We start from the raw sequence: 10,619 nt of genomic DNA on the forward strand, positions 1-10,619 counted from the left end.
CAACCACACACAATACCCTGCCTCACATAGAATCACTCCTCAACACAAAAACACAACTACTCACACACACGCCAGCAGTGATAAAGAATAAAATTATGTGAACACAAAGACGTGCACAAGCATGTGTACATATATCTCTCGTGATTAATTACATAAGAAGAGAAATGGGTGCAGTTTTATTTGCATTTCTTTCCTTTATCATGACGAGGACCCCCGCGATAAAATGACCCTACAGACATATTGTTTTTATTTCTTTCTGCTGCGGCAAGCCAGAGCAGAAAGAAAATGTACAGTAGCATGAACCTGAGTATCTCAACCCTCTTACTCGTTCTCATCCTTAGTCTCTCTGTTACTTGTTCTCATCCTCATCTGTGTGTGTGTGTGTGTGTGTGTGTGTGTGTGTGTGTGTGTGTGTGTGTGTGTGTGTGTGCTTATTTACATATTTATGTCTGTTTGTCTGTCTGTTAATTTATTTGTGTCTGCCTCTCTCTTTGTATCTTTATCTCTGTGTCTGTATTTATGTCTATAGCTATATCTTTTTTAAATCTATCTCTGCATCTAGCAAAGACACGCAGCCTATAATCGTAGACAGTTTACCAGAAAGTAACTTTGATTTGTTATCGGAAAATGCTGCCGCATTGAGAAATTGTACTTAATGCTACTTTCGTTTTCTTCCTCGTTTTTTCCTTGCTGCTCGTGCCTTGTTTGCATACTAGGGTAGGTCGGGTGATTGAGTCTGTAGGCAAATTCGAGAGATAACGAGGGAAAATTCCCTTAAGTATTTGAGTTTCCTATGTATTTACACCATCTTGTGTTTTTCGAAAGAAATCTCGAGGAATAGGGTTGTTGTGCGTTTAGATCTCCCTCAATTCCCTGCCTCCACGTCACCCAAGGCCCTTTTGTAAGTTCAGTGGGTACACATTTTCTATTTTACTCCAGTGATAAGGTAGAAGTATGAGTTGCTTATTTCTAGATAAGGACTACATGTTGTAGCCATTCTGCTTCTCGAGACTTTTACTACAGTGCCACATTGTATAGATATTAGAGTAAACACAAAACGATTTTGTTCAAATGACGGTTGACCACCCGGCCAGGATCACGTCTCCTCTCCCTCATCTGCTTCTCGGTTGAATTAAAGGAAAATCTATGTAATTCTCGAAGGGATTACGCATATGAAGTCTTTGCATCTCTTCAGAAGTCTTTGGGGACAACGATGAAATTCTTCTCCTGTTGGATTCTCCATCCACCTGACCAATTTCCGTCGGTCCTAACGTCTTGACCCATGTGGACTTGGACGTGTCCATTTGTGTCCACACAGGCTGGGGGGCGAGCTCGGTTGTTGTTCAGTCTTGAAGAATACGAAGAAGAAAAAGAAGAAGAATACGAAGACGAAGACGAAGACGAAGACGAAGAGAAGACGAAGACGAAGACGAAGACGAAGACGAAGACGAAGACGAAGACGAAGACGAAGACGAAGACGAAGACGAAGACGAAGACAAAGAAGCAGCAGCAAGCAGCACTACCACCACTTCCACCACCACTACCACCACCACCATTTCCACCACCACCACTTCCATCACCACTTCCACCACTTCCACCACCACCATCACGTCCACCACCACTTCCACCACCTCTGCCACCACTTCCACCACCACCACCACCCCCACTACAACCACCACGAACACTATCAGTATCAGCACCAGCAGCGGTACCAGCTGTAGCTGCAGCGGTCCTGCTACCTAAGCATTTTACTAACGAATTTGGCTTTTCTTTTTACCCTACAGCTGTACGGCCTATTGCATTATACGTGTAAGTGCAGAAGTGTACGTATGCGGACGTTTCTCTCTTTGTATTTCTGTCTTCTTTTATCTACTTGCTTCGAAGAGTGTGTTTTTGTTAACAGAGCTTTGTCTGTACGAATGAACATTCCAGTCTGGATTTCTAACCTCACAGACCTTTTGAATGTTAGAAACTGCTGTTCTTTGTAGAAACAAGTAACGTATCATTCTCAGCGTCTTATTTTAACGTGTCAGGTCAAACAGATAAATTTGAGAAGCATGACGTGTGACGATCATACACATGTGGCGACCTGCTCTGAAGACATTGTCCGAGGATTGTCCTCGCTTTCGTGAGGAGGGGCGTGTCTCGCTACCTCCAGTCGTTCTCGCTTTCCCTTAAGCTCCTCTTGGTTTGCCTCGTGCGTAGTAACCTCTCTTAAAGAAAGTTCTTTAGAAAGTAGGGATGTAGTTTATCAGCGCTTCTATCCTTGTGAACAATCTTGAAAGGGAAGTTCGAAGAACGCGAAAACGGAATCTGCAGCGCTGGCGGTCTGGGTGACGCTGTCTTGGTAAAAGAGGGAAGAACGAGTTGTTGTTGATGTCGTAACCACCAACAACCACGAAACGCCCGTTTCTACAAGAAGTCAAACTATCCAGTTTGCAGTTCTACAATCTTGTCACCAGTTATCGGACTTAAGTTTATACACCTAAAAAAATCTCAGAAGTACTTTCCAAAGCCATCAGCTTGGGTATTCCATGTCTCCACGGAACAAGTATGAAAAGTCGTTTGTATGGTCGTTGGACAAAGCCTCAGTGTCGTTAACGAGTCGCAATAAAGGAGTGAGATATCACAGTTGTTTGAATTTGATGTAGTGTATGGCCGTTACTCACATAAACTATATCTAACTCCATATGCAATTAATTTCAACGGGAAGGCGAATCTCTTTTTCTCTTTCTGTCTGTCTGTCTGTCTGTCTCTCTTTCTCTCACTCTCTCTCTCTCTCTTTATGTGTGTGTGTGTGTGTTTGTGTGTTGTTTTTATTGCGACGTGAAAAATGGAAGATGAATGTAGGAGTTGGAAATTTCTACACATATCTAGTAGTGCATGTAAAATTATCCCCACTGGTCACAAACCCTTTTGATCTTCTATTACTCCTTGTGTACTATTTATCTCACAATCTTATATCTGCTCATTTTTCTTGCGACAATGTCACTAAGTTGACGAACAGTTTGACGTGGCCCCTGACATGAGCTGTTTCTTTCATCTCCCTGATCCTGCCATCGTGTCTGAGACAGCTTACCTCTCCTTTGACAGCTCTCCTCCTCATCACAAAGTCCCCGTCTTGCCGATTCTTCCTCTTCCTTCTCCACCCGGGTCCTCACAAATGTTGTCTCGAAGGTCACAACCTAGCATGACCTCATTATGAATCATGTTTTCTTCGGCTGTCATGGTAGCTGCTTCTTTGTCATCTTCGGTTTCTAGGAGGTTCTGCAACAGCTATTTTTTCTCTCTCCTCTGGCCACATATGCCCTTCAAACACATCTTCTCTCCCTCTCTCTTAATCTTTGGCGATTATTTCTCCCTATCCTCCTTGAATAATTCTTGTTTTATTTTTCTGTATTTCACCATTGTGGTTTTATCCTACGTTTCGATTCTTTGTATGATAAAAATTGTTACCTCGAGTTGCTGAAAGCCCGCAGTTCCACTGCGGCTTGCAATGGTCCCCGGGCCCTCCCATAGATCTCTCTGGGAGGAAACGTTGGAATTTTTTTCTGTGTTGTATTAGTGTGGGTCACTCCTGTGTCATCGGGTGACAGTGCCAGTAGGTGAGAGTCGCCGGGTGTGGGGGCATCTTGTATGAAATGATGAAAGAAATGAATTTGAAATTTATGAAGATATCTTAGGCCGGGATTGCACCTCAAGATGGAGGTGAGGGTGCTGATTTTTTTTTTTTTTTTTTTTTTTTTCTAAGACAAGCGAGGCAGGGAGGCGGTACTATTTGACGTCCGTCTCGCAAAATCATCAGTTGCGAGACTTGTGGATGTATGTGAGACGTCTCCATGTTGCGAGACTTGCCCATGTATGCTCTTCATATACCATGACCTTTTATACTACTCGTTTTTCCTTTTTGTTTTCAGTTTAAAATTCTTTCCTTTCTGGAGAATTCTTGTTCCCTTGTTTAACAAATGTGACTAGGTTTATTCAAGTTCAGTTTGGTCTCCTTTTTTATGTTTATTTTTTATTTCCTCTGTTTACATGTATGTGAATGTAGCCCCTTTCTCTCGTAGATATATCAGTACCTGACATTACCCTTCCTTTGCTTACTGTGGTTTCTTTAAATCACTCGTTTTTTTTGTTTTTTTTTTGTGCATTACCAATAAAAGTTTTGTGCTCGTCCTGTAGTTGTCTATTTTTTCTGTTTTGGATTTGTAGGTCTTCCTTGTACATTACATAACTGTGGCCTACTATAATCATCATCTGCTGTCGTCATTGTCCCTTTACTTAATCTCGTTTTTCAGAATATGGTTGCCCTCTTCAATCTGATGCTTTGGCAATCTAAGTTCTGTAATTTTTGCCTCTGCCATAGACTTTTGTCAAGCTGCAAAGCTGCATATGCTCAATTATGATTTTTTTTGTCCTGTAGGCATAAATGTTAGGATAATACGTGTCTGAGCTACATTATGCGTACATTCTCCATCATTTGATTATCTTTCACATTCGGCTAACAACCTAGTAGATAAGGCCGCACGTGTTTTAGATTTAGTCAGATGAAGCCAGATTATTCTAATTTGCTGACGAATGTTCCTGGTCTGATAAGTCTGATGGAGATGACTTATCTCTTTTAGTTTCAACTAGTTTCTGTCTTCCGTCTAACTGGTTTCTGTTTTTATTTGTTGTTAGTTAATTTTTTCCTCCTGGTGAAATAGTTTCATGTCTTTTCCATCCCCATCTCTTTTCTCATCCTCTTTCAATAATTTTCCTTCCATTTTCTCGGCCCCAAGTCTTACAATCAAATACTCCTCCTCCTCCATCTTCTTGTCAACCATGGTTCCTCCATCATCATTTGTCAGCATCCTTTCTCTACGAGTCATATTTTCATTTCCCTGCTGCCGCTCATCTGTGATTATTCTTCTCTCCTTTTTTCATCATAGAAATGGCTTATTTTCAAATATGGCTCCCCCTTCCCTTCGCGGCAGTCGTTCGTTCATCAAGAGACTTCTTCTAATTCCCTCTTACGAAGTCCCGTTCTCTCCCAAACTCAGCCTGTTTGTTCTCCTCTTTCGACCTCGTTTTTCTCTTCGTCGCATTTGTCTCTGTCTTCTTCCACCCCTCTACTGCAGTCTCGCCGCCTTGGGTTTCCTCTTTTTCTTTCTTTCTTAATTCTTCTTTGTCCTCACTTTTCTTCCTCCTCCCCAACTATCGAATCCTTCAATCATCTCACTGTACTCCACAAACGATCACGTTTCATTCACTTTACCCAAAATTTATTTCGTTCCTCCCCTCGCTTTTTCTCTTTCTCCTCTTTTTTGTCCTTCTCCACTTTCACACCACTGCGAACTTACAACCTAACCTCTCCTTGCCAGCAGTTCCGTTCCCGAAGCCTTTACCTGCTCTCCTCCTCTTCCTCCTCCTCCTCCTCCTCCTCTTCTTCCGCCTTCACTGGGACTCTTTTTTCGTATTTCCTTATCTAAAGCCTTATTTTCACTTGACCTTCTGTCCTTTTTTCTCCTACTAGAACCTTCTGAGAAAGTTTGCCTTTGTTGGCTCTCCTGTCCTTCATGCTATATCCAGTCTCAACATAAACTCCTCTTAAACTCCCTATTAACCCCCCATTAACCCCCTATTAAACTCACCATTAAACTCTCCTTATTAAAATACCCCATTAAACTTTCCCCTAAACTCTCCCCTAAACTCTCCCTCTAAACTCTCCCTCTAAACTCTCTCCCTAAACTACCCCTAAACTCCCGACTCAACTCTTTCCCTCAAACTCACTTTCCTCGAACTCCCTCCTCAACCCCCCTAAATCCCCTCCAACCCCCCACCCGAATCCCCCCACCCCATTACTGCCCTCAGCCTCCCACAAACCCCACTCAAACCCTCGTAACCATCACCAACCTCCTCCAACCTCCTCCAGTCTCCATCAACCTCCCCCAACCTCCATGCAACCCTCATAAACTCCACCACCCCAACCCCCCAACTACCACACATGTTTGAAGCCACCAGTCGTCCCGCTGTATTCCACATTCAAGATATTTCGTGTCCTCACATTACTCCATGCCTTGATACGTTCTTAATTCTTCTGTGGCCCACGCATTAGGGCCGTTCTTGAATTACTCTTTTCCTCGAACTTATCGTATTCGGTGCATATATTCTTTGTTTTTCACTTTTCTTCGGGACAACACTCTCGGTACTCGAAGTTGAAGTCCTTAACTTGTTCTGTGTGACGCCGTAATGTATCACAAACAAGCACTAAAGTATTACATTGCACAGGTGTGAATGCAACCTCCAGTTGCAGGGGAATGATCTTCAACTGAATGAAATGATCTGGCCTGGAGGGGATATATCCTCATTGTATTTCTTTTTATGATCCGCGAAGAATCTTACTGACTTTGATCGTTACTTCTGTAGCCTTGAAGTACGAGGTCTGACTTGACACCAACAACTCCCTCATCTGTTTCTTCCCATAAATCGTACAATAATTCCCTCCAGCAACACCCACCTCTTCTAGCCCGTTAGTTCAGCAAGAATGGTCGTCCATATAAGTGTCTCTTGTGATTCCTTCGTATTCTCCTGTTATTACGAGTATACAGGATACATTAAACCACCATTAATACAACAGCACCACCACCAACATAACATTAACACCACACCACCACCACGAACACCACACCGCCACCACTACTACCGCATCACCACCACTACACCACAACACCCCTCTCTCACCCTTTCACCCTAATGTAGGCCTTATGATCTCTTGCAGTAGGTAGTGTTCTGTAGCCAACACGCAAAGTACCCCCGTAAAAGACTCGAGACCAAGTACCAGGTCAAGACTATGGTCACCGCCTTAGCACGGCACTTTTAAAAAAAAAAAAAAAAAAAAAAAAAACATTATCTATATCCCGTAACAAGGATATACAGTATATGTATTGTACAAAAATCATATACCATTGTATACCAAAAACAAAAAATTAAGAATCTCATCACCATTGTTGTACATAGTATCATCGGTATTTCGAGTAAACACAGTTCAATAGAAGAAAACGAAAAAACGTAGAGGCTGAACATCTTCACACCAAGGTTAATGACCCCCATATGGGCCCATACCCTTAAAAAAAAAAAAAAAAAAAAAAAAAAAAAAAAAAATAAGTTAACAGACATCAGTCATAGAATTGACTTCAAATATCCTAGCTATTCTTTTGCAAGATGGCTGTTCTTTAAGAAATAGTACAAGACGTTTGCACTGAGGACGGAAGTATTCATACCAAGTGTGCTTATGGGTAAATATACCGCGGTGAACTAAATGTTCTGACAGGTGCATTCCGACGAGAACACCACCAGCCGTCGTCACTGAGCACGGAAGTGCTCAATCCTAAATGTGCCCAAGGGAATCATACCACGGCAAGCTCAATGGTGTGTTCTGACTCTTTCTTAAAAAAAAAAAAAAAAAAAAATCCATTTCCTTCTCTCCCTGCCACTCGTTTCAGGCTGGACACTTGGCTTACTTCACACAAAAGTAACAGGCAACGCCGGAGCAGAGCCTACATTGGTGACTCTAGAAGTCTCCTTCATTCTTATGTTCTTATGTACGATTATGTTCTAACCTGACGCATATGGCAGACACCTTTCTGTCGTTCTCATATACTGACGAATACCGCTTAACGTCTTCTATTTTGCCTGCCATATTACTTATGTTCATTCTTATGCCATATTACTTATGTTCATTCTTATGTTCTTATGCACGAGTATGTTCTAACCTAACGCAAATGGCGGACACCTTTCTTTCGTTCTCATATACTGACGAATACCGCTTAACGTCTTCTATTTTGCCTGCCATGCTGCTGACGTCACAAGCCTCCAGATGCTTCCTTCTTTGTTTCATTTCAAGTTTTCTGTCCATTTTCAACTAGTGTCAGGTATTCGTTGCAACTCGTCGAAATTTTTTTTTTTTTTTTTGCTTGAGAAATAATGGCAAACGCCATACCTGGCCGCCACAGAGTATATATTTGCAGTTTTATACTGGCCTTTTTTCCTCTCTATATTTGCTTGTCTGATTTATTCGTAAATGACAAAAATGTGCTTCAAAACAGGCTTTGTTTTTTTTTTCTTTCTTTTTTTGTCCGCAGTCGCTGTATATACTTATTCAGTGTATTTTTATTCGTTTCTTTTATATTCAACCTTTGTTAATGGGTTCGCCTTTCCCTACCCCCCTTTAGAATATATCTTTGTTTACCTTCCGGAATTAAGTCACGTTCCCAACTCTCTTTCTATGATAACAATGTAATTCACATATTTCTTCGAACTTTCGTCTTTTAGTCTTCTTAGTTTTCGGTCGTTCATTTTTAGAACATCCACTCTTCAATTATTAGTTCTCGGTGTGCTGTAATTTTTTTTAAATATTTTCCTGCCACTTCTCGGTTTTATTTCCTGTCGACTTCTACTTCAGGATAACAATCTCTTATCGTTATCACTCATAGCTTCTCTCGAGTTTGTTTTCATACCTTCCCATATCATATCTGTCTGTTTCAACATTAGGTTGTCATTTTATTCTGGTCTTGTGCCTTTAACCTCTTCCTAATTTAAACCTGCGTTTGTTAATCCGTTTCGGAAAGACGCCATACATTATACATTTATTTAGCTGTCGCTAAGCGATCTTATTGAGCTGAGGTGCGGCCCCATCGCCTTCTATAACCTTCTGGTTACAAGAATATTGTTAATTTTTCTGATGAGATATTAATATCAGTTCCCTAGATGTACTCTGTGCCAATTCATTTTCCTTTAGACTTCGTATTTTCTCTTTATATTTCACTCACTTGTTCCCGTTTCCCTCCACGCTTTCACTAATACACTTCGAGTTTGGTTGGTCGCTTGCCCTTTATTATTGTCCTCATTTTTCAGAACATCGACATTCTTCCCCCTCTTCCTGCATATATCTATATTCATATTATTAATATATTTCTCACCTCTTCTCAATATTCTTTTCTTCTTTCGAATGCGTGGATGAATTCTCCTTTTTTTCCCCCTGATATTTCAGTTTTGCACTGCTTGTGGTTCACCTACCTTTCCTACTTATACCCCCGGTCTCATCTGGCGTGGTGGAGACTTCGAGTGGAGGAGGAGGAAGAGGAGGAGGAGGAGGAGGAGAAGAAGAAGAAGAAGAAGAAGAAGAAGAAGAAGAAGAAGAAGAAGAAGAAGAAGAAGAAGAAGAAGAAGAAGAAGAAGAAGAAGAAGGAGAAGGCATCTTCGTCCTCGCGAGAACTGGGTGTCCTTGTAATGCACACGCGACTCCTGTTATGTGCCATTTCGTGGTCATAAGCCCCTTGGACATCGGCAGTGCTTTGTTCGGGCCAAGGCGAAGTAATGATGCCCTTAGCTAAGGAGGAGCAAACCTGGGCCTCCTCGAGACCCTTTTTGCCTAGTTTTCACCTTTTCCCCCCTCTTTTTCGTCTCTCTTCACCACCCCTCCCTCCCTCCCTCTCTCTCTCTCTCTCTCTCTCTCTCTCTCTCTCTCTCTCTCTCTCTCTCTCTCTCTCTCTCTCTCTCTCTCTCTCTCTCTCTCTCTCTCTCTTTCTGTGTGTGTGTGTGTGTGTGTGTGCGTGCGTGTGCGTGTGTGTGCGTGTGTGTGCGTGTGTGTGTGTGTGTGTGTGTGTGTGTGTGTGTGTGTGTGTGTGTGTGTGTGTGTGTGTGTGTGTGTGTGTGTGTCTCGCTTCCTCCCCCCCTCCCTTCTTCCCTCCTTCTACCTCCCCCACGTCACCTATCTCTCTCTCTCTCTCTCTCTCTCTCTCTCTCTCTCTCTCTCTCTCTCTCTCTCTCTCTCTCTCTCTCTCTCTCTCTCTCTCTCTCTCTCTCTCCCTCCCTCCCTCTCTCTTCTCTCTCTTCTCTCTCTCTCTCTCTCTCTCTCTCTCTCTCTCTCTCTCTCTCTCTCTCTCTCTCTCTCTCTCTCTCTCTCTCTCTCTCTCTCTTTATCTCCCTCCCTTTCTCTCCCTCCCTTTCTCTCCCTCCCTCCCTCCCTCTCTCTCTCTCTCTCTCTCTCTCTCTCTCTCTCTCTCTCTCTCTCTCTCTCTCTCTCTCTCTCTCTCTCTCTCTCTCTCTCTCTCTCTCTCTCTCTTCTCTCCCTCTCTTTCTCTCTCTCTCTCTCTCTCTCTCTCTCTCTCTCTCTCTCTCTCTCTCTCTCTCTCTCTCTCTCTCTCTCTCTCTCTCTCTCTCTCTCTCTCTCTCTCTCTCTCTCTCTCTCTCTCTCTCTCTCTCTTTCTCTCTTTCTCTCTCTACCTCTCACTCGCTCGCTCTCTTTCTATCCCTCTCTCTTTCCCTTTCTCCTTTTTCCTTTTCCCGTCTCCCCGATGTCCCACTTTTCCTAACTCCCATCGTCTAATCCCTCTTCATCTCAACCTCATCTACGTCTTCTCTCCCCCCCTCCCCCTCCCCCTTCCCCATCCATTTTCCTCTCCTCTTCCCCTCTTCCCTCTTTCCCCTCTCTTACCTGCTCTGGTGTGCCTGGATTTGATACTGATGACACGTACCACTATGGGTAACTAAACTTGACCCAGATATCAGAACTGCTTTGCATTATCTGTAGTTTACAAGTACGAGTACTTTACATATTTCTGTCTATATACCAAAAT

The sequence above is a fragment of the Oratosquilla oratoria genome, chromosome 23, assembly GCF_046742065.1.
Source record: "Oratosquilla oratoria isolate Oo_2021 chromosome 23, ASM4674206v1, whole genome shotgun sequence".
NCBI lineage: Eukaryota > Metazoa > Arthropoda > Malacostraca > Stomatopoda > Squillidae > Oratosquilla > Oratosquilla oratoria.